The sequence below is a fragment of the Equus caballus genome, chromosome 8 (genome assembly GCF_041296265.1).
Source record: "Equus caballus isolate H_3958 breed thoroughbred chromosome 8, TB-T2T, whole genome shotgun sequence".
NCBI classification, from domain to species: domain Eukaryota; kingdom Metazoa; phylum Chordata; class Mammalia; order Perissodactyla; family Equidae; genus Equus; species Equus caballus.
Genome location: NC_091691.1, coordinates 20,297,165 through 20,320,059, shown reverse-complemented (window position 1 = coordinate 20,320,059; position 22,895 = coordinate 20,297,165). Strand labels below are relative to the sequence as shown.

General features: G+C 44.5%; 2 long non-coding RNA genes across 8 annotated transcripts in view; one reads left to right on the top strand and one right to left on the bottom strand.

Annotated features, from left to right (window-relative positions):
* The window catches only part of LOC111774641 (uncharacterized), a 187,033-nt gene that overhangs the window by 115,631 nt on the left and 48,507 nt on the right, over nucleotides 1-22,895 (top strand). The window contains exons 4-5 of one of the 3 annotated variants that reach the window (XR_011441357.1): nucleotides 20,218-20,361; nucleotides 21,996-22,143. This is a non-coding gene — a long non-coding RNA (uncharacterized lncRNA). Of the gene's footprint in view, nucleotides 1-20,083; nucleotides 20,362-21,995; nucleotides 22,144-22,895 lie in introns of those variants that run through there. The other 2 variants (XR_011441356.1, XR_002809712.2) reach the window with 2 other exon arrangements.
* On the bottom strand, nucleotides 551-22,097 carry LOC102148554 (uncharacterized). Of its 5 annotated transcripts, none has more exons than XR_011441358.1 (6): nucleotides 21,936-22,097; nucleotides 17,968-18,074; nucleotides 15,271-15,378; nucleotides 11,591-11,828; nucleotides 1,217-1,404; nucleotides 551-810 (listed from the first exon to the last, which is right to left on the bottom strand). It is a non-coding gene; the product is annotated as an uncharacterized lncRNA (long non-coding RNA). The 5 variants fall into 5 exon arrangements; XR_011441359.1 differs by having other exon boundaries at nucleotides 551-807; nucleotides 21,936-22,081; XR_011441360.1 differs by lacking the exons at nucleotides 551-810; nucleotides 1,217-1,404 and adding an exon at nucleotides 13,364-13,472 and having other exon boundaries at nucleotides 9,693-11,828; nucleotides 21,936-22,094.

Genomic DNA, 22,895 nt, shown 5'->3' with positions numbered 1-22,895 from the left:
CCTCCCAACACATCCCCTCCCCCAACTTTATACAAACGTAGCTACCCACCAGTGCATCGACACCTTTGCTGGACACTCCCTCATAGATCGCCAGCTGCTGTAGGTGTCTGACAGTACTATGCAAATACGATGCAAACGGATTGCAAAGTGGAATTGCAAATCTTGCAAAGGATTCAGGATTTCATAAAGTGGATGAAAATTTTGCTGGAGAGCATCTCTAATTACAAGCAAAGCATTTGATGGATGAGAATGTGGTAGCATCAGGCCAGTTGACACGACAGGTGCTTCAAATGAGAATGATTTGTGTATCAAAGGATTAAGAGAGGATTTAGGAAAATTTATGAAGCCCTCCAGTATTCCTGAAAAATTACCCTCTTTATGATCCTGCTGCAAAAAGTCAAATGTGAAGGGAATGTGTCATCTTATGATATTGTGTTATCTATCCATCTACCTCTCTATCTATCTATCTAGTCTCAGAAACTTGCCAAAACTTGATTCAAGCTTTGTTCATCCTAAGAATTAGAAAATGATTGACATGGCTCGACTGTTGTTAGATATGATAAAATAACTTTTTAAAATGATTTTCAGTTTGAAGAGTTTTCAAACTCCTGGGTCCCTTGAATGGTTTATTAGATTGTGAAGTTCGTTGAACATTCCTTCCTCCAAGGTGGGGATGGAGATCTTGACTTGCCTGTCGGCCATGTAGCTTTAGCCGGCCGGAAGGGATCGCTGTGCAAAGGAAATGTGGGAGAGCATCAATTCTTGGCAGCCTTTCTGGGCACTCGAGTAATAAGGATGCTGCTGCTGCTGCTAACAAAAGCATCAACAAACATTAATTAGGCTGTTCGTATATTCCAGGCGCTATGTCATGTCATTCAGTCCTCACCTAACTCTACATGGTGACTACTGTTTTAGCCCCATTTAATTGTTGAAGGTATTAAGGTTTAACAAAGCTAAATATTTTGCCACTAAGGTTCAACATTTGGTCCTTTGGGAGACTAAATTCCCTCTTTTTTAAATTGTAGTAAAAACACAACAAATTTTTAAGTGTACAGTATGGTATTGTACACAGATCTCTAGAACTTATCCATCTTGCATCACTGAAACATGGTATTCTTTGAACAACACCTCCTCATATCCCCTCCCCCCAGCCCATGGCAACCACCATTCTACACTCCAATTCTATGAGTTTGGCTGTTTTAGATTCCTCACGTACGTGGACTCATACAATGTTTGTCTTTCTCTGACTGGTTTATTTCACTTAGCACGATGTCCTCTAGGTTCCTCCATGTTGTCGCCTGTGGCAGGATTTCCTTCTTTTGTTAAGGCTAATACTCCATTGTATGTATATACCACATTTTCTTTGCGCTAAATTCCCTTTTGATTCTTGCAAGTTGATCAAACCTAGAAAGATAATTGGGAGACACTGTAGCATGGATCTGAGAACCAAATCAATCAAGAGTCACCCCTTACTAGTTAAAAAACGTTGGGCCAGCCCGGTGGCTCAGGGGTTAAGTGCGCACGTTCCACTTCAGCAGCCTGGGGTTTGCCAGTTTGGATCCTGGGTGCGGACATGGCACCGCTTGGCAAAGCCATGCTGTGGTAGGCGTCCCACATATAAAGTAGAGGAAGATGGGCACGAATGTTAGCTCAGAGCCAGTCTTCCTCAGCAAAAAGAGGAGGATTGGCAGCAGATGTTAGCTCAGGGCTAATCTTCCTCAAAAAAAAACCCTTGTGAAAGTGACTTAACCTGTGTCACATTATTACCACTATTTCTTTGTGTTGAGAGCATTTAAGATCTACTCTGTTAGCAACTGTAGAGTATATAGCACAGTATTATTAACTGTAATCGCCATGCCGTTCGTGAGATCCCCAGAACTTACTCATCTTGTAACTGGAAGTTTGTACTCTTGGTTAGAATGATATTGATGTCGTTTTTCTTCTTACAGTCTCAAAGCCAAATCTAGCCAAATCTCCCTATCTCTCATCACCTCTCCCGAGTTTTGCTCACAAGAATAACTCACATATGCACTTCAGGTTACAAAATACAAAGAATGTTACATTTATTCTCCTACTTTAGACCCACAGTGGCTCTGGGATGTAGGAAGGAATGACTAACCCCATTTGCAGATATAGAAAGTGAGGCTCAGAGAGGTTAAGTGACTGGCCTAAGATTACACAGCTAGTAAGCATTCTTTCTCATAGTGCTAGCATTATTCCTGACCCCAAACTTCTATTCTACTTTCCCAGCCTGGTCTCACCATCCACTACTCACTGTAAGCCTGCCGATGCCTGTCTTACAGCCTTCTTGGTGGAGGCAATTGCTTATTTATTCTTGCCTATTTCCCTACCAACTTAAAATTTAGCAGTGTGAATTAAGTGAACACTAAGTTGGTCTTTTCAGTGAGGGCACCCTTAGGTCACTTAGATACCAGGCTGTCAGGAAGGGCTAGCCATGTCTCTGCAAACTCAGCAATCACACTGTTGATGCTTTCCTTATGTATCATCCAAGCATGGCAAATGCAGTTACCCGGTGACATCCGTGCCCAAAGTTGAACTTATTTACAGTAACTACACCTGCTTCTCTAGCCAGGAGCTCCTGTGTAATTGAGTGGACCGGGCAGGAATTAGATCTGGGCCCCTGATCTATACAGCCTGCCCATAGCTTAATCTATGTCAATTATTTCCGCTGATCGCTGTTCTGGAGCAAAATGTAACCATGTGGCTTTTGAAAGGCCAAAAGAAGGGGCAGCAGCTGATGCATTCAGAAGAGGGTCATCAGGATGACATGACTTGTCAGTCCTGCAACTAGAATAGCTTTGGGGTGGGCTTGGTTATTTTTCACATAAACTCCATGTGACCTCCTCCCCTTTCCTGACATCCTGGGCACTTTCTTCTCCAAGAAGCTTTCCGTTCCCCCCCAACAGTATCCACCCTGTATTGGCATATCTTTATTTGTCCATCTCTCTGACTAGAGTTTCCTGGACACAAGGATTGTGTCTTGTTTATTTCTGTATCACTGGCATGTCATTCAGGGCTTGGCACACAGCAGACGCAGAGGGATTGCTAAATTGTTGAACTGGAAGTAACTGGAAGGAAAGGGGCGCCACCCTAATGCTCCATGCCCTCCCCCACACAGTTTCCTTCTTCTTTCTCACTAATGTCAGCATAGGGTGCGACATAATTGGTCGTCAGTAATGAACTTGGTGTGCCAGCATTGAGATGGGATGTGAAAGGTCACCTGAACTGGCCTGGAAACAAGTCCTTGATCAAGGGGTCCAAAGCTTTCTTTTTTCTAACTGGGACCCTGAATACTGTAGTTTTCTTTTGGAGTGTCCAATTGTATAATTACCAAATTGAAGGCTCTGAGAAGTCCTGTCCTAATAAAGAAACTAGAATCATTTCTTTAACTTAACATTCTACTAATTATTTTGACCATGGGACCATTTTTTCATGTCACCTCCTTTAGCAAAGTCCCTTTGAAAATGTCATGGTGGAGGGGTGTGTGACAGGGTGGGTGGGGGCGGGCTTGGTCTCTTTTGGAGAACTTTATTGTTCTCTTCGTAAGAATGTAGTTTGCCATGCATCCCTGGGTTCTGTCATCCAGGTGCTCTCAGACTCACCCTCTATTAGCCATTACTGTGTTGCTTGCAAGTGGCAGAAATTTAACTAAGGAAAAACAAAAAAGAACCAAAAAGTAATTTATTGGCTCATCTAACTGTAAACTTCAGAAATAGACCTGGTTTCAGGACTATAAAGACTCCAACAGTAGCACTCTCTCTCTCTCTCTCTTCCTCTTTTGCTCTCTCTCTCCATCTTTAACTCTGTTTCTCTTTCTATATTGGTATTGTTTTCTTCTACAACAAATGAGCTTATTCCTTCACTGAGCATGGGAAGGAAAGGGTCATGGTCACAGGCAGTTTCGAACTTACATTATCCCACCATAGGAACTCCAGAGGAAAAAACTCCTTTTCTCTAGCATTTTTGTAAAAATTCCCCAGGCAAAGAATATGATTGGCCAGTTTGTGTTAACCCCTCCCCCTTCCCTATGTCACTCATTCTGGCCTTTGGGATAGGATTCTATAATATGCAGTTTGGGTGACACCCCTGCACCAATGGACAGGGGGCTGGGAGAATTTGTGATTTTCAGCCCCTAAAACCTCAGGGAATGGGTTTCCCAAAGAAAGAGGGAATGCTCTTTCAAGAAGACAGGTTGGGCATGGAATGCCAGGCAGGCAAAAATAACAGATGCCATTATACCTTCTTATGCTATCCTCTTGTAACTTTTGACTTTTGTGTTGTGGCCCTTCAGGAATTTACATTATGCAAGATGACAGAAGTAGTCATTTGCTCTCTAGCTGGGCCATGCTCAGTTAGCGAGTCCCAGAGAATTTCTTTTGGGACGTGAAATGAATCAATATTCCTTGGATCTGAGGCTCAGTCATCTCGTAGAATAGAGCTCTCCTTGAGGGAGAACAAAATATGTCACAGCCTAAAGACGTCAGCATACCCCAGGACCTCATTTTACCAGGCATCTCAGATCCTACTGAGTGAAGTAGGTTATTTTTTTTCTCTATGGAAAGGCTACTCAGGTTAGTCCACCAGTATAACCACCTTGAGAAAGCCTAACGTGACTCTCTCAGCCAGTTATCATTCCCACAATCCCCTTCTGTGAAGACTGAGTGATTTTCTTTTGAGGCGGTGCTCACATCGGCGACTACTTGAATCAAGGCTCTTTGGCGTTTGAGGATATATGGCTCCTCAAACAAGTTCAAGTTAAAAGGAGTTTTATTGTAAGATTATTCTCAATACAGTCATGCGCCACTTAACAATGGGGATATATTTTGAGAAATGCATCATTAGGTGATTTCGTCATTGTGCGAACATCACAGACTGCACTCGCACAAACCTAGATGATATAGCCTACTACACATCTAGGCTCTATGGTACTCATCTTATGGGACCACTGCTGGATATTTGGTCTGGCATTGACTGAAACGCCATTATGTGCTACACGACTGTACTAGAAAATAATATTAATTATTATTATTAAGGGGTATAAATTATCTCAGAGCACAAAGGTAAGTGGGAGAAGGACACCTTGAGAGATCTGGAATTGAGAACCGGACAGCAAAAGCCACCATTTCTCCCTCTCCGGGGCCCTCTGGCCTCTTTCATCTTTGCTCTCCTCTGGAGTCCACTCAGTTCTTCTTGCACCTGGCCCTTCACTGCTCTGGGTGGCTGGGCTTATGGCCTCATCACTCCCCATCACGACCTCTCTACGTCCAGTGACCCATATCAACCAGCAGCTTGGTTTACCAATTCTAAATTCTTTGAACAGGATTTATGGCCTGGATCATGTCTTGGTGGACAGAGCCCTATATGACACACGGGTGACTGGCTAGCATATGGATGGTCTCCAGTGGGTCAGGTTTCCTCCCCCGGACCAGCCTGGGGCAGGGAGCATGTGACCTGCAGCCTGCTCATTGAAGGCTGTGGACAGGCATTCGCCCAGGAACTGTGGGCAGCCAGTTGACTTCTTTCTTACTCCACACTATTAGGGTAAGACACTGGGCTAGCATGACCCACAATTTTAATAAAATAAAGAGAAAGCACATCTCCAGTTCAGCTGGCAAAGCATGAATGCTCACTCAGTTCAATAAATGTGTCTGGAGGGGCAATTATGTGCCCAGCACCCGGTCCAGCAGCAAGACTAATCAAAGGTAAATTCTTTCCCCTTAAAACCTCAAAGGTCTATCACCCCTCTGTACAACACACCCCAGAGGAGAGTTTTCATCCATTTGTACAGGAAGGAAGTACTCAGAAGAGTAGTACCTCCTGAGACTCTTGCAATGACCAGGTCCGTGCAACAGCAATTTGGGACAAAGCATGCTAATGAACACCAGCTCATATTTGCATAGTGATTTATCCAGGGGGATCTAACATTTGACAAAGCTCACGCACATGCTGCAGTGTTCACGGTTACCTTGCAAGGCAATTGCCATTATTGTTACTGTAGATGAGGAGACAAGGACCAGAGAAGTTGTCCAACCTTCCCGAGGACCCCAGCCTGAGAACTCAGCTTAGTCTTCTGCCTCCATGGCTTGTCCTAGCCTTCGCCACAATAGCAGTGATGAAGGCTGGGTGGCGAATGCTGGACCCATCCTGTATCTATATATTATTTTTCTTCTAATGAGTCACTTAAAATTCTACATGTTAGTTAATATAAGATGTTCCTGCCATGACATGAGTTCTATTCTTCTTAATTCATCTTAGTGTAATAAGCGTTAAAATGGGACTTTCTGAGGTTTGGCTAGGGGTCAAAAGCAATCAGTCTGAACATTCCCAGCTTCCAAAGGGAGGTGTTAAAACTTCAACCACTTGGATGAGCGGTCCAAAAGAGTGGGTGGAAATAAGATTTCCAACACTTTGCCCTTGAGGGTACCCGAAGGTTCCAGGCTGACGCTTCCTGCCACATGGTCCGCTTGGCCCACATCTGCTCCATGGGCAACGTTCACACTAGCTTTGTCCCCTGACTGCTGGAAGTGCAGGGCTCTATCCACAGTGGTTATGTCTCCTGGCTCCATCTCAGTCATAGCCTCTCCTGGTGAGGGGACTTCAAGGAAACCATTCGATGAGCTTATCTACTGGTCTTTATTTCCTCGGGACCTCAGCCGAAACTAAGACAAGAAGAGAGTCCTATTTTAGCATCTTGGTACCCTTGAGCTTTCTTTCCAAATGCAAAGAACCCCTTTGGTTAATAAAGGAGAAATATCTGAAATCCAGGTTCAAACCCAAAGTTGATGATGATGCTAATATTAATAACTGATGCAATTTATTGAATGTTTCCCATTTGACCAGATTTCAGGCCATGCATTGGCCGCTACTCATGTAATCCTATTTAATTATTGTCACAACTATAGGAGGTAGACATTATTACGCACTTCATAGATGTGGAGCTGAGACTCAGACAGAATAAGGAACTTGCCAAAGACTAAGCAAGAAGTCAGTGTTACAGGCGGAACTTGAAGAGATGCTCTCATCATGAATTCCTGGTTGGGATGAGCAGGTGAGGCCCACACTTAGGACAGGTCTGAGCTTCTGGGTCTTTATAAGGAACTGTCTAAATTTCATTTTTCTAGTGATTTATCCCTGTGAAGACTTTGCTAGCAGAAATGATGCTCAGTCTTTCTTTTTCTTCCTTCTTTGCAGAATGAATTCAATATGTCTATATCCACATCTATGTCCATGTCCATTTCCATATCCATACCCGTTCTTGTACCTATATCTATACCTACATCTACGTCTATACCTATTCCTATATTTTAACTTATCCTAAACCAGGGTTTCTCAGTTCTGCTACTACTCACATTTTTGGCTGGATAATTTTTTGTTGTTAAGGGCTGTTCTGGGCATTATAGGATGTTTAGCAGCATCCCTGGGCTGTACCCACTAGATGCCAAATAGCATCCCCGCCCCAGTTGTGACAGTGGAAAATGTCTCTAGACATTCTCAAATATCCCTTGGAGAGCAAAATTATCTCCCTTGATTGAGAACCACTATCATAGAGTAAAGAGATGACAAAACAAGTGCTGACTTACTTTTGGCTAAGGTCCTAAGATCATAGATTTCAAAGGACCACCACATTTCAAAGCAAGGGGCTAAGTCACCTAGGCAAGATTTTCAAAGGAAGTGACTAAAAACCAGAGAGTGGTCCCAATGGCCTTAACCAGAGGCAACTCAATGAACATATCCTCCAAGTCATGCCACAGGGTAAACCTCCTTCACCCCCACTTATAGCCCAAGTCATGACTTCTTCCCTGGTTTCTTCTCTCCATTTATTCTTGGCCTGTTCAGGAAGGGGATGGCAGCACTCGTAGTCTACTCATTTATCATTTTAGTTGTTTTGTTTTTCAGTCCACAAGCTGCCCTGTCCCTATCTAATCAGGGGGCTGCTTCCTGTTTTTGTTCACTGCCATTCGTCCTGCTGGAGCGATTTTTATCATCAAACAGTATGAAAATAGAATGTTAGGAATTGGCACCCTTCTCCCGTTGAAAGGCCATGGGACTGACCAGTTGGCTTGGGCAGAAGATACGGAAACAGCATGAGATCCAGCCACATATTGTCTGCAAGACAAATACCAAAGTAGCCCTCTCGTTCCCTTCACATGGACTCCCCTCAAAAAATAAAAATAATGATGCAATTTGTTTAAACCTAAAGACATGTATTTACAAGCACTTCATGGTCCTTCTTCCTGGAGAGCGGGGGGAATTCTCATAGTTTGATGAATGGGTTCCTTCTGCCATCTGGAATGTGCACGAAGATGGGCATTCCCATTCAAGGGTGGCTCTTGACTTCCTCCCTGGTCAACGTCTGCAGCCCGGAAGGAGCCATGGTTCTCAGTATTGAAGGAGAATGGCGGTTTGTGGATGAGGACGTTGAGTTCAGATCTCTTGGTGAGCAGGAAAACTCAATGACGTAAAGGCCTGAAAAAGACTTTTTCTATAGGTTCAGCCATTTGCAGGTGCGTGACCTTAGGTTACTTACTATCTGCCTGGTGGGAGAAAGGGTGGCAATGGTTAAAATGTGTTTTGATGCCATCAGTCCTCCTCGGTGACTTCTAATTCAAAGTGTTGGGTGGGTGCTCATGTGTCAAGCACCTACTGGGTGGCTGGCATCAGGGGAGCTGCTGTGAGGGAAGGGCAAGAAACAGGAGACCAAGAAGGAGAAAGCATAGTCTCTATGTAGTGAACAGTTCCACATTTTTCAAGACTCAGCCGTATTTGCATTTCTTTTACATCGTCATTGACAAACCCAGCTTCTCCATCTCTTATTCCTCATTAAACAAAAAAATGACCCCAAGTTCAACACCCCAATGAGCCCATTTCTTACACATCATTACAAATCTGACCTATGGCTGTAAATATGTGGCTCACATGTCTTCATTCTCCATCCCAGACCCAAGGCAGACATTGCTAATCAATCATGACATTCTTTCCCCCAATTTTTGCTGTGGCTTTAGGATCCTTCTCAGAACAACACTCCAAAGTCAGAGGTGTTGTCCTCTTGTCCCCATTGGAAGCTCCCATTCCTTCAGAAACTGTCAGCTTCATGCTAAGCAAAGAGGAAACCAGTTGAATTAATTCACACCAATGTGCAAACTGCTCTTTACCTTTTCCTTACTTTAGACTTGCCAGATAAAATACAGAGTGCCCAGTTACATTAGAGTTTCAGATAAATAATTAAGAATTTTTAGTATAAGTATGCCCCCAAGTATTGTATGGGACATACTTGTACTAAAAGATTATTCATTGTTCATCTGCAATTCAAATTTTACTGGGAGTCTTGTATTTTTATTTGTGAACTCTGGCACCACTACCTAATGTCCACTTTTAAAAGCTGAGTTGGGAGGCTGTAAACTATATAAATCTGTAACATTGCCATTTCAGGCCTGGGCCACGAAGAGCTGAGACTTTTCTTGTAGATGTTGGGAGGGGAAATAATTTGGGGTCTGCTGTTGGTTGGGAAGGAGAGTCTTTCTTCGTTTTGAAATTACACTCCATCTTCCCACTCAGCCTATAAGCCAAGTAGTGGGGACTGAGACACGTCAGGCTCATAAAAGCTCAATAACTTTTTTTTTTTTTAATTAATGTTATGATAGATTACAACCTTGTGAGATTTCAGTTGTACATTTTTGTTAGTCATGTTGTGGGATAGCTTTTGGGTAAAAGTCTCCTTCAGCATTGCTTTGGGAATGGGAGCTGGCAAGACAAGTTGTTTCTAGCCAACCAAGTCACCTGCTCTGTCTTTGAGGATGTGGATTTTGTGCTCAAGAGCACAGTGGTAAGATCAGGGAGGAGGAAGAGAGGCAGAGCCCCGGGGATCTTAAAATATCTGTGCACGATTTAAGATGCCGAATGCCAACATTAAAACACTCCTCCACACCTACCTTGGCTGTGTCCACATCGCCTTCTCAGACAGAGCTGGTCTTTACATGGCACATACAGGTATGGCCTGTCTGGTTGTTTCCAGCAGGCACATTTTCTGATGGATGGCACCACACCCCGCAAGATATGAAGTGTGTTGTTACTATCCCTAATTTTAAAGCGTGCAAAGGTGACAGGTGGGCATGGATATTTGATAGCAAGTTCTCTTCCTTGAACAGTGGTTCTCAAACTTTTCTGCACATTTGAGTCACGTGGAGAGATTTTACAAATCGCGATGCTTGGATTACTCCCCAGACCAATCAAATCAGAATGCCTGGGGGTAAGGGCCAGGCATAGGTGTCTTTTGAAGTTATCTAGATGACCAATGTGTGGCCAAATTTGAGGACCACTGGTTTCTGCTAGATGTGTTTCTTCTGCTCCAGCAAACGCGTTCTCAGCTAGACATCCAGGGATGTGACTGGGGGAAAAGTCGCCCTTCCTTGTCCAGCCAGGGGGAGGACGAGGGAGGGGGGTCCCCTCAGGATAGAGTGGCATTGTTTTGTATCAGTTTCTGGCTTTCTAGCTTGGCTGGGCTGGCAGAACAAAGAAGGCTTCATGCAGGACAAAAGCCCACTGTTTCACCTAATGAGGAACAGTTGAGAGGTCTGGAGACAGCACCCCATCAGTGAGGGACAGAGGGCGGCAGAAGAGAGGGTTGTCGGCCCACATAATGAAGACCAGTTGAGAGGTGCCGGCCAGACACCAGACTCGCCTTTCTTTGTGAGCCCCCAACACCACCCCCTCCCACCTCTCCTGTCTCAAGAGGCTTGGCTCTGCTTCCAGAGAGAGAGAGTGAGAGACATGCTTAGATTCATCTGTCACAGTGACGGGTCCCGACCCCGTGACCTCTTGAGCCGTGCCCTCCGGCCTCTGGTTTTGACCTTTCCAAAGAGCCCTCAGTCTTTGGCCAGAAGGTCCCTATTGACTACCTGCTAGCGGCCACCTGCTGAAGCAGCCCCTGAGAAATTAAACCCGGCAAATGGTTCACCAGGGAGTCTTTGAGGCTTTGCTGGATGGAGTGCTGTGTCCGGGGCCCATGAACCAATCTCTCTAATTGTCTGCTGCAAGACACCTTTCCACATCTTTTTAGGACTTGGAGCTTCGTTGAACTTGGAGGCTTGTAAAAAGCAACACTGCGGGACCAAGAAGGAGGAGGAGAGTTGTTGGGGAGGCCTCTAACTTCCACCCGCTTGTCTCCAGGCCTTGCTGGGAAGAGGAGGGCATGGGCAGGCAGATGAGCCAGAAGGATTTTACTCTCCCAGGGTGCTGGCTTCCAGAAACCCAGCCAGCTACTGTAGGAGTCCCACTTTTGGACCTTTATGGGAACGAAGTGTCCATAGCTCCATAAGCAAGCCTGCATTTATCCAGACCCTCGAGTCCTTCCCTAGGTCAATGCAGAGGTTGTACCATATGCACTCGCCATTTTTATGGGTTAAAAATGGTCAAATATTGGAAGTTTCATATAATTTAAGCTAATAACTAAATTTGGGTAAATTGTATCTTCTCTAAAGAAAAAAGTGAAGATATATCAGTGATATCTCTGTTGTTGTAGAAGATTACCCTCAACTTAGAGGCTTAAAAGGACAAACATTTATCATCTCACAGTTTCGGAGAGTCAGACATTTGGGAGCTGCTTAGCTGGGTGGGTCTGGTTCAAGGTCTCTGGAAGGTGTAGTCGAGAAGCCAGGGCTGCGGTTTCACCCGAAGGCTTGACTGGGGTTGGAAGATCCATTTGCAAGAGGGTTCACTCATAGGGCTGTTTGCAAGAACCTCCGTTCCTTGCCAAATGGGTCTCTGCACAGGACTGCTTGCGTGTCTTCATAACAGGACAGCTGGTCTCCCTGTGAATGAGTCATACAAGAGAGAGTGAGGAGGAAGCTGCGTTACCTTTTATGATCCAGTCTTAGAAGTCACACCATGGTGTTTCCACAGTATCCTCTTGGTTACACAGGTCAGCCCTATTCACTGTAGGAGGGAAGCATACAAGTATGTGAACATCAAAAGGCAAGGGTCATTGGGTCCCATCTCAGAGGCTGGCTTCCACAGAAGGAGCTTGTTTTCCACCCTCCTCTGCAATGTAATAATTTACTGCTCCGTGGCCACTTGCTCTCCACACTTCCTGATGCATCTTGATAGTATTTGAAGGCTGAGTCTCTTTGTCACTCCTCTCCCCCTGCCTCTACTGTATTAAATAGGAGTCCGGCTAGCCAGGAGCTCTTAGAACTTGTAGCTAGAGGAGCAACTGGAACAGACAGTGTCAGCAAACACAGACGTCCTTCGCTTTCGGCCTCCAGGGTTTTGGTGCTCAAATCCTCATTTAAGGAAATTCCAAGTCTGACAAGAGGAACAAAAGTATGGCATTTATTTTGTGATTGATTTATTAGCTGTAGTTAAGCCTCTCAAGTAATGCTACCTTGTACGCTTTCCCACCAGCAATCATATGTCACCTACTAAGCAAGAACGAGATAGTCGTAGCTGGTTGTATTTATTGGGTATTTATTGTGTGCTGGACTCTTGCCTGAGGGCTTTGCCTCCCTTATCTCATTTAATTCTCATAATGACCCCGGATTGTAGGCACTATTATTGTCTTAGTTTATGGAAAATGAGACTCAGAAAGGTTGAAGATTGTTTGCTCTCACATGACTGTTACAGATTTGGAGTTTGAAAGCAAATGTGTGACTTTGGAGTCTGAGCTTATAACCATGATAATGAACCACCTTGAAGGACGAGTGGGGAGGTTAGAAGAGATGGCCCCTAATATCCATTCCACACTATGATTCAGTGATTCCAGACTTGGTTCCTGCTATGTCATTGCAGCTTAGGCTGTCTGGAAGTGAACCCTGAGTTGGAGATTAGCATGCAGGAGGTTTATTAGGGAGAGCTTTCAGGATCTATATCTGTGGAAGGGAGGGAAAGAAATCAGGATTAGGTGGAAGAAACAGCTGAGCTGCAGTGCATGAGGGACAGCTTCAGTCAACCCTATGGGGTGCTCTGGAGCTGAAATGGTCCTTCATAGGTGTCCCAAGATGTCCCAAGTCTCACCCCAAGTTGGGGTGAGAAGTCTGGTCTCTTATACCCTCACGTTGACCAGTCACCAAGTGTGGACCTCATCCATTTTGTCCTTCTTCCATCTTGGAAATCCCCAAAGAGGGCTAACTCCTGAGGACCACTCCCAAGAACGATGAGAATAAGTACTTCTTTCATAAAGGGGGATCTGGGTGGCGTGTCACATCATTCTATGTCAATTTCTAACTTAATTGAGAAAGCCATCCGTATTCACAGGCTCATAGGTATAAACACAGACACGTCCACACCTGCACTCATAATTGGCAATACCAGGCGGCACTAGATTATAAATTCAGCCATAAGAACTCACCTGAGTGTTCAGAGGAAGGGAAAAAATACACTTGAGGGTTTCACAGGAATTTCTTTCCTCGAAACTGCCCCCAGTTATCACTCCACTTCTACCCTCGGCACAGATATACCTGACCAGCAAACAAAATACCTATGTACATGATACACAATGCAAAAATATACACAGATTCACAACAGAACACACACTGTATTGCATACCTATATACAGACACGATCCATTTGCACACACACAACAAAAGCATACAATATCCACACATGCATTGACACATGTTCACAGTACACATATGCCCATTCAAACACAATGTATAGCTACATTCACCCAACATGCCTTCGTACATCCACAAACGCAGATGGTGGAGTTGGTCTAAAGACAGTGAGAAGATCTCTGAAAGATGAAATTATCTTTGAAAATCTATTAAGTTGCCACATTATAAGAGACACATGGGGACCTAGACAAGTGATGGGAACAACGGAGGCACATCTTACATCTTATGTCTTCCCCGGAGCATAAGACGCTCGTTGACTAGAATTGTGGGCAGAGTTCTGCTTATATTATTTACTGTATTTCTCTCTGCCTCTCTCTCTCTCTGTCTTTTTCTTCCCACCTTTCTCATCCTCTCTCGATAGCTGAATTAGTGTCAGTGTCTGTACTTTATCACATTACCTAGACACACACACACACACACACACACACCAACAATGGAAGAGAACTCCATCAAAGACAGAAAGCCAAGAATTCCCATCTTTCCTCTCTGGAGTCTCTTCATCTGAGTTCCAGGTCACCAGATCAGTGGAGAAGAGCCCCCAGCCATGGAGCAAACATTGCAGACCTGCCTTGTCCTCACCACCTCCGCATCGGGCACTGGGGCTACAAGCCTAGTTGTCAATAGGAGGAGAGTGTGGAGGGAGATTACCAGGCCCGGCAAAGCCCTCTATAGTAATTGCCAGTCGACCTCTTATTCCAGGAGCAAACACTTTGTAAGCCTGAAGGGGTCATATCAGATCCAATAAGGCTGGCTTCTCAACTTCACTCATAATTGGAACAGTGCTTTCTCTTCCCTTTCTGTTCTTTTCCTTAAGTAACAACTCTTTCCTTCCCTTTCCCACTTCCCTGAACCCTCTGTCTTTGCCCGTTCAGCTTTCATTGTTTTGAACAGATCACCCCTGTCTCCACCACTCCCAGAACACCCCTCTTCTCTCTCCGGAAGACTCATGCTGACTGTGGGCTGCCCCTCTCTGAGTTCACCCTTCATTTTTCATTAAGGGCTTCCTTCTGTCCCCAAGTCTCATTTCAACCTTCTCCTCCTGCTTTCCTACAGCCCATAACTCTCAGGTCAGGGGATTAACATGGTGATTTATCTGCAAAATTCCTTGAGTGAGGGATGAGGAGGAAGGAAAGCCCAGAGAGACCCTTGTCCCTGCCCATTGAGTGGTTATTCTGTACATTTAGCAAATGATGAAATAAGCTCTAGGGGTCTGGGATGGGGGGGAGGTGACTGGATGGTTTGCATTTGCTTAGGGGATATTGTCATTCTGGAAAGTTCCAAGATTTTCTCTCCATCCTCTGCCCAACCTATACATATAGCCTGGTCCATTTTTGCTAGCAATCTAACTCTCAGATGTACCCAAGGCTCTCCCAGCTCATCTACTTTCTTTCAAGACCCCCTAACCCATATGGTAGTAGCTGTTAGTTCTGTTAGGACCATACTTAGGAAAAGCACTGGGCAGAAGACCCAAGAAACTGTCTTCCTGTATCACCTAACAAGGAAGGAGTGAGGAAGAAAATAGGAGGAGGAGATAGAAATAGAAAGTGTGTTCAGAGTCTCTCTCCAACCCGCCTTTGACTATGATAGTTATGATTTGAGATTAATATCCTTAAAGATTTCTGTAAAGATATTTATTCATTACCTGTAGCTCCTTCTGTCATCGGTGCCTTTTCCACTAGTTGGGAAATCCAACAACATTCACTCTCGCCTGGATGGCTTAGAATCCCACGCCATCCGTTAACCAGCCAACCTAAACCAAAGGCACAGCTTGTTGATGTAACGTAAGAAACGGCCCAAGGCAGATTCTCTCACTTTTGTCTAGCCCACCACTTAATATTTTGAGGCATTTTGAGGGTTCCAGAACCTCAGGGAGGAGGGAGGTGGCAATGTCTCTTGGATACGACAAAAACGCAGAGGGAATGCTCAGAGGGAGATTGTGGGACCTGCATTGTGTGGTCCCTAGTCACACTTGAGACACAGATTAGACGCTTACTAAGGAAAGGTGAAGTGCATTTGGTTGGGGGAGGGCGGGGACCCTGCATGAATAGCCTGTGGGACCTGTGCTGTTGTGTGATTGCTGTTGATGTATCCAGAGGCTGGAGGAGCTGGGGAAGCTGAGCTAAGGAAAGAATAAAAATAAACATGGAGCGGAGAGAAATTGGCAAGGTGGTGACGGAGACGAGTCCCCAAGCCACCCCCTTCTTGCGTCTTCCCTTCATTCCAGCTGTTGACTCAGAAGACTTCAGGGTGACGTTCTAAAATGAAGCTCCGAGTTCACCAAAGGGTCCTTGTTCCAGATTTTTCAATCCCTCATGGTTTAACCTTCTCCACTTAAAGCACTCTCCCAACGCCCTTTATTGCCTCTTTTTCAAAAGGGTGTCAACAAGCCATTGGAGATCAATACACATTAGTCCATCTGTTTTCACTTTGAGGTGCTACATTCAGCATATGTCTTGCAATTCTTCTGATTGATTACTTTAAGCACTGCCATTTGGGTTTTGAGTCAGAGTTCTCTTGCCTTTCTGCAGTCATAATGTAACTGGTAATGAACCAAGTTTTCCAGAAGAGCTCGGGAGAACATCGCTTCTCCCCAGTTTTGGCGAAACCAGAGAATAAGGGAGCATGCTCCCATTCTGAAGGCTCAAACCAGGAATGTGTTCTCTGATTCCCTGACTTGGTTCATCCTTTTGGGTACCACTAGCTACCCAAAATCTAGCCCATAAAAATCTGTTTATTTATACAAGATTCCACAGAACTGTTTGACCTTCTCAAGCCAGATGCGAGCGCAACTAGTCGAATACGGAAGATGAAATGGTGCATAATGAAACCAGGAAGAGACTAACCCAGGTGTGGCATCCCCAAATGTATTAAGTTAGCTATTGATGATGGACTCTGGAAGGCTCCAGCAATGGTGTTCTGCCAACAAATATTTTACATACAAAATATAATGGCATTTTGTAATAGGGACTCTCAATGCTCAGCCATTAATTCCTGTCTAAGATGTGGAGTCAGATGACTTGGATCTGGGATCTTTCCATGGTTGCATTTGTGGAGGCAAAAGTACAAATTACTGATGGCGGACCAAACCACATCATGAAACCCCTAATTACCCATGTCCACCGAGAGGCGATTTAGCACGGATAATACAAAAATGGATACCCAAGATGTCATTTATCTCGGTTTTGGCTTATGTGTGATGACTGTTTCTTTTCGCATCAGATTTTCCATAGTCAATAATGTTATTGTTACCATTATTATTATTAATTTTACATAAAATCATAACATTGCAGAATTGCAGAGCCAGAAGGAATTTGGGGGGTTTGTCAATCTCCTGATTTTCAGACTGTGTTCAGTGAAGGTCCAGGGTATGGGAGAGGAGGCCTGGGGAGGACAAAGGGGGATGCAGTTCTCCCATCGTACGGATTGCAAAACTGAGTCCCAGGGAGAGAGAGGGTGAGACCTTCCAAGCCGATTAGTGCCAGAGCTGGACCTAAGACCCTGCTCTTCTGGTTCTGAGAGAAAAAAAATAACTATAATGTTAAGATTTAAGAGAATTTTTCCAAAATGCAAACCAGTCTCAAAAGCTGACCAATAGCACTTACAGAGTTTTAAAAGGTTTGATCAGAGAGTCATACCATGAAGATTTCAAATACAGAACGTTTAGTAGAAATTTTAGTTATCATCTATTTTACTTTATCAGAGTCGACCTGCAAATCAGAGTTATAAAAACATAGAGAACAAGTGTGCCAGCCAGACTGCTGGCCAGGGCAGTGTGTGTGTGTGTGTGTGTGTTTGGAGTGTGTATGGATGGAGTGTGATTGTATGGTATATGTGCCTAGAAGGGGTGTCTGTGTGTGTGTGTGGTGTGAGTATGTTGTGTTTGTGGGTATGTATAGGTGGTGTGAATGTATTTGTGTGAGTGGTATGTGTGTCTGTGCAGAGTGTGTGTGTGCGAATGTGTATGTGAGTATGTGTGTTTTGTATGTATCTGCATGGTGCATATGTGTGTGTGAGTGTAGTGTCTGAGTGTGAAGAGTGTGAGATATGTATGGGTGTGGTGTGTCTGTGTGTATGCAGTGCGGATAAATTTGATGCACATGTATGTGTGTTTGTGTGTCTGTGCATGTGGTGAGGGGATCTTGGGGGGTGTGTGTGTGTGTGTGTGAGACACTGAGAGCCAGAAAGACTTAGAGACACATTGAGAGAGGCAGAAACAAATGTCACAGACAGACAGACTAAGACAGAGAGATTTGCAACAGAAGTTCTAAAGGGGAAAAATAAAGACAGCCTCCCAGGAGAAGTGTTCAGTCTCCGGAGGCAGAAGGGTCTAGATTCTTACCTCGTTTCACTGCCTACAGTCCATGATCTAGGGGAGGACATGCCACTTCTTCAAGGTACAATTTCCTCTTCAGTAGAACACGTTAATCACAGTACTTTCCTGAAAGGCTTGCGTTGAGAAGGACAGGTGATAATAGACAAGATATTCAGTAGAATGCCCAGCACATACTTAGTATTTAAGAAATGGGAGCTATTATTATTATTATTTTGATCATTTCTATTTTTATGACTATTATTACCCAATTATATGCCAGTTATACAAAACTAAACATTTCCAATAAGGTAGAAATCCCTATTTCTGTCCCTATTTTTCATCCCCTCTTTTTATTTGTTTCCAGAATTCTTAGACTTTCTGTAAAAGTCTCCAGATATTTCAGGAGTGATTTTCAAGGATAGCAGCTTCTCAAATATAAGCTATCATTGCCATTATTTATTTGATTATTGAGGAAAAGAAAATCTACCTAAAGTAATGAAAGAATGGTAATTATATTCTGAGGGCCCAGATCTGTGGTCTTCTCCCACTGCAAGGACAAAAATTCTTCTTTTATTCATCTTTCAGATTTGGCCGATTAAAATTATTTTCCCCGGGTTGTTCCGGGTAGTTAATAGGAGAATTTGGATTTAGGGAGAGAAGAGAGGAAAAGGGAAGGAAACTAATATTTACCTCCTTATATCAGAACATTTGTGTAGTTTATTTCAGTAAATCCTTAAAAGAATCCAACGACATTCAGATTATCATCTCCATGTTTCAGACAGGGGCACTGGGACTTTAAGACATGACATCATTTCTTGCCTAAAGTAGCACAACCAGAAAGTCTCAGAGAGTGGCTGCCTTGCTGCACATGCCAACCCAAGAGTTCAGTTTTCCCACGAAGGGACATTAAGAAAAATAACAAACCAAAGAGGGACTCAATTCCACCCAGTAAAGATGGCGGCACCTGCAAATTCAGGATGGATTTTCAGGGTGTGGCTCCATGATTCTCTTCATAAAGTGAATGCAATAGCTCCCTGGTGGCTTGCTTTGCTTTCCTTGTCTTCTCTACAGACCAACAGAGCACCCAGCAGAGACAGAGCTCAAAATGCGCGGACCCCAAATTTACCCAGCCGAGGAGCATCCAATGGCCAATAATTTCCTGTCTCCCAATTTGGCTAGGAATCCTTTTCTTTGGTAATCACCCCCATTTTTCTTTTTCATTGCTCTTTTCTTCTTCTCACACGTCGCCCTTGGCGTGCTTCCATGCCACCCAGCTCCTACAATAGAAGGGATACGAGATTTTCCCCTAAAGGCAAATTCCTTGGGTGTTAAAGTTGCATTGTTTTAAAAAGGCTCATGGTGGCTTAGCCACAGAAGAATGAATATGACGCTTTTGCTCCTCACTGGGGAGGTGCCTGTGGGATGGTGTCACCTGTCAGTGGGAGACAAAGAAAGTTGTGTTCTGTCACTCTTTGACACTGGCAACTCTGTTGGCGTCACTGACCTTGTTTGTTCAAATCCCGCCTCTTGTCTGACAGGGTGCAGGCTTTTTTTAGGCGCTTTTCCAGATTTCTTTTGTGAATGCCACCCTCTGTGACAGAGATTTGGGGTTTTAGGACCCCTGTTTCTGGTGGCTTCCATGACTTCATCTTTCTGCTTGTTGCTCCTGAGGAAAGGGGTTCACACGATAGGGAGATTTGTGGCTCTGCTCAGCAGCTTTCAGAGTTGGCGGAATAAATGAGGGGACATCTTTTCTCTTTTCGCCTCGACCAGAATTTTGGGGTTGAAGAAACCACGCCTAGATTTCTTATCTGCCTACCTTCCATCAACCCTCAGATAAATGAGAACTAGTCTTATTTAAAGCAAGCAAACAGTGTCAATTATGAGGCTTGTGACTAAGTTAAAACAAAAACCTAATGAGTAACAAAAGATCAACATTAAAATGGTGGAGAAGAAAATTCTAGAATCCTCCTTGGTGCCACTCTTCCTGTGTAATCCTAAAAGTATGTAGTATTATATTCTACAAGCACTGACTGAATACATACTACATTTTAGACATTATAAAGCAGTAAACATACAAGAGCAAACCAGACAGACTTGTTTTCTCAGGGTGTTCATAAGCCACTGGAGAGGACAGACATCCAGGCAGTATTTCATCAGTATGAGTCCAGGGAAGAAGGGTGTACAGCAGGAAGGGAGTTTATAGGAGGAGGTCTTAGCTTTGGGGATCAGTGAAAACTCCCTGTATGAAGTGACGTTTGGATTCTCCTGCACCAGGTCCTCTTTCTCCATTCTGCTAGACCCAAGCTTAAATGGTATCATCTGAAAACTGAATTCGCTAACCCAGAAGATTCCATGACCATGACGGGGATGATAAACTCCATTAGCTCTGGACCATCCATCACAGCTCGACACTCAGAGGTGATGTCAAATCTTTGATAACAAATCTTCTTTGTGGTTTGTTTTCCATCGTGACAGGATTGTTGAGTACAGATCTGTCCTTCTATTTTATATGAGTAGTTAGTGATGGAGGGAGGCCTGTGTCTCTTTTCTTCCTCTGTATCTCAGATCTTCATTACAAAATGGTAACTAATATAGCCTATTCACTACTCTTTCTTGTAGGGGTTTAAGACCTATTAGAAACGATTCAATCCTCTCACATTTCTGGAGACTTATGAGGGGGAAAGACAGAGCTTTCATTATCACTGCGATCAAAGAGGAAAAGTAAGAAGACTTACCTCAGTTCCTCATTCTCTAAAACACTCAAGAGTTGGAATACCCATACACAGGAAAAAAATACCCTAAGAATTAGTAGATTATGACAAAGTATATCCCAACTATCATATAAGCAAACATTTGTATCAAGCTTCCATATGCTTTTGGGAAAGGTGCCTCTTCTTTTCATACCCTAATTTTGTAATTTGTGAAACCAGAAAGCTGAACTAATTAATCTCAAAGTTCACTTCTACCCAAAATTTCAAGTTGATGCCTTAGACCTTAAAGCATCGCATGGCATTGATACTCTAAGTCCTAGCCCATAGGGACTTCTGAAATAGTCTTTGATATACAATATTGGCTAAGCAACTGGACAAGCTTCAAAACATGACCTTAAGTAGAGCTGCAGAGAAAACCTTTAAACAGTTCCTTCTCTGAGGCACCATCTTGTTTTGGAAGACAAAGGTAGTCTCCTATAATCTGGGGTGTGGACATATTCTGGGAGCCAGTTTGAGAGACTGGTAAGGCAAAGTAGAGAAATTGCCATGGTAGGCACCCAATGAATGTGCAATAATTGGCTGATTCCATGGATGAGTGGATGGATGGAAGTCTTCATCTCCTACCTGGGAGGTGGTTCAATCACTAAAGTGGACCTCAATGAGGAAATCCATCTTTACTAAGATGGAATGGGTTCAATAACTGGTTTTCAAAGCTCTAGGTTCAAATCCTGCCCCCTCCTGCCATATATCCTTACTTGCTACGTGGTCTGGATGGGTTTAAGTAACCACTCTGACCCTCATATTATTCAATTGGTGCCATTTTTTGTGGGGATGCAAGGAGATTATATATTTAAGAGTTATTGGCTCATAGTGCATGCCCAATAAAACTGTTGACTCTGATTAGGACAATGATTTCTTCAACCTCCTGAGAAGCAGTTGGTCAAGTTGATAGTAAAAGTAATCAAGAATGGGTGCAGCTAGTTCGTTTTCATTGCAAACAGTCTGCACTTGAGAAAGAAAGTCTCTTTCATCGCACACCAGTGTCTCATCTTTTCATTTCCTCCAGTCTATACTTTGTCTTTCTTTAGAGCTTTTGCACGTGCTGTTCCCTCCACTTGGGACGCTCTTCCCTCACTTCCTTTACCTAGTGAGCTCTTGTTTTTATTCTCCAGGCCTCAGTTTAGATACCTCGGTCTTTCTCCAGGCGACCTCTCCTGCTCTCCTCCACCAAGCCCTGGTGACCTCTCTCATTGTGGGCTCCCACACCCTGTACTCACCCACCTCGGAACACTTAACCTATCAGCTTGCAATTGTCTTTTCCACGCCTCTCTTTCCCGCCAGACCTCAAGATCCGGAAAGACGGAGCCTGGGCGTTGTTCACTGTTGCATCCCCAGCACTCAGCCCAGTTTGGAAACAGACCAGACCCTCAACACACGTTCGACGGTTGAGTGAAGAATGCCTAGACCAATAGGAGCCCTCCGCAGCACGGTGAGTCTAGAGGAGTGATTACAAAATGGCAGCCGGGGATTACTTAGAACGGGGGCTGAGAGTCCTTGGCCTGCTACCATTTGTCCTCTGTCCAGCAGGCCCTCCAGTGAGGGGTCCGTTTCCAGTCCTGGCGCCATCAGGTATGGAACTGTGTGAGGGAGGCTCCCCCGTGGAAGCAGAGAAAGTCCCCTGGCCTGCCTAAAGGAGGCCTGCTTCTCTCAGCTCCCCAGGCCCCACTCCCTCCATTTTCCAGTCTGGGGCCCTGTCTGAGTTTGGAGTCAGGAGGGGACTGTCTGCACCGTTTGTGGAGACAGCGAGGGAACATGACGTCTCACTCTGGCCCCAACCCCAGCGCCATTGATGTTGGCTGGGGATCAAAGCCGCCGTTCCATTTTTAACCTTCATCGGGCCCCACCTCACCCTGAGCATGTGTTCCCGACATTTCATTGTGTGCCAGGGGGATAAACAAAACCCACCCCCTGAGTCTAGAGAAGGATGCCTTCGGGGGAGCTCTGGACCCGGCTGAGGCAGATAAGTGTTTCTCCCACCCAGGGCCCCCCTTGAGTGCTGGGGTTTTTCCTGAGCTTACACGACACCACGTAAGGGAGATGGATGGCTTTATTTTTGTGCAGAACAAATCTACAGATGGTGACCCCCGACCAAAGGAAAAAAAAAACAACTTCGTGTGCGGAGGCGGGGAGGAGCGGGCTGGGAATTCTATCCTCGGCTCTCCTCTCTCTGTCTGGGTCTCC